We start from the raw sequence: 1,630 nt of genomic DNA, 5'->3' as shown, positions 1-1,630 counted from the left end.
CGGCCAATGAGCGCCCTCCCTCACGGGCCGACTTTCCGCGCCGGATCCAACTTCACAGCCCGTCCCAACAGCCCCCGCGCGCCGCCTCGTCCTCCAGCGGCTACGGTGGCCCGGAAGGGGCGAGGCGGCGGCCGGGAGTGCGTCTTTCCCGCCGCTGGGGACGTACCCTGAGGCCAAGAGGCGTCGCTCGGCGCTGAGGCGCGGCACCTGGGGCGCGCCCGGGCAGGGACCCGGCGGGCGTCTGGCCTTGCCGAGCGGGCTTGCCGGAGGCACGGGCCGAGCCTGGGTGCCCGGTTGGGCTTCTGGGGAGGGGGCCCGCGGTGCCGGGTGCCCGGTTGGGCTTCTGGGGAGACAGGCACCGGCACTGAGCTCCCTGCCGGAAATTCGCTGAGGGAAGGTGGCGCCGGGCACGTGTTGAGCAACGAATCCATTCTGGTCTCCGCTATAGGATCGGTTTGAGTGGCACCGAGTGCGGCACCGGCCACATCTTAAATGGTCACCTCGGAGGCAGGGCTGTATTTTCAGTATCGAGTAAAAAGCATCCAGCACAGCGCGCCAGGTCCTTATTCTTTACTGGGACATCTTGGAGACACATCATATTAATTTATTAATTAAAATAGCATTATTAAATATCAGTTATACATTATTAGTAACCCCTATTGTAATTAATAGATTCCAAACAGAAGTTTCTGATCTAAACCTGTCAAGTCCATTTTTAAGTACAACATGTTACCAACGTACCTCTATATCACATACCCCACTACAGCCTTTGTGTTTACTTGCAATAGCAGCAGCAAGTAACTGAAAATTGTTACATCTGAATCTTGACTTGGAATACAGCTGTTACTCTGGTCATGCTGAAGGTTATGGAAGGAGGGTTTGGTTTTATTATTTTCATCTGGTAAAATAAAAGCGCTTCCTCAAAGGTAATACATATTTTCACTGCTTCTGCTTTCTAAAGCTAAGTAGAAAATTACTTAGTAGAAGATTGTCTTCAAAGTTAGACATGAAAACTGTAGCAAAACTTTGCATTTCTATAGAGAGCTGGTTTCAAGTGAGTCTTTATCTTGTGTACCCTCAGAATTGGTAGATCCGAAACACCCCTTTCACTTTCCTTTGCCAATGGAGTTTTGATTTTCCAAGTTCATTTAATTTCTAGTCTGTATAAGTGAACTCAGAATCAGGAAAAAAACCCCTCATGTCATTGTTATACAAAATGCCATTAGTATTTCCCTACAGCAAGGAGGAGCACATTCTTATTGCATCTATTAATCCTCATTAACCAATCATTAGTCATTTTTAGATCATCTATCATCTGACTTCTCGGATATCTGAGTCTTAAGGGATCTACAGCATTCTTAAAAGTCTTCTACCCCCGCTCCATTTTACTGTCCTGATTTGATTTTAAACCAAACATGTTTTACTTCTAAGGCCAATACTCATTATTCTGTTCTATATTCAATACATAGAATCTAAAGCTTTTTCTTTCCTGTAACAATATCCTCTGTCTTTTTTTTCTTTATCTCCTCACTGTGGAGCATAACTGTGTTTACAGGCAGGTGAGTGAGTACCTGCCTTCCAAGCCCTGAAGCCTTGAAGTTGAACAATTAGAGATTTTCAGGTTTTTAAG

Source organism: Strigops habroptila, chromosome 3 (genome assembly GCF_004027225.2).
Source record: "Strigops habroptila isolate Jane chromosome 3, bStrHab1.2.pri, whole genome shotgun sequence".
Classification (NCBI taxonomy): Eukaryota; Metazoa; Chordata; class Aves; order Psittaciformes; family Psittacidae; genus Strigops; species Strigops habroptila.
Note: the sequence above shows the minus strand (reverse complement) of the source record.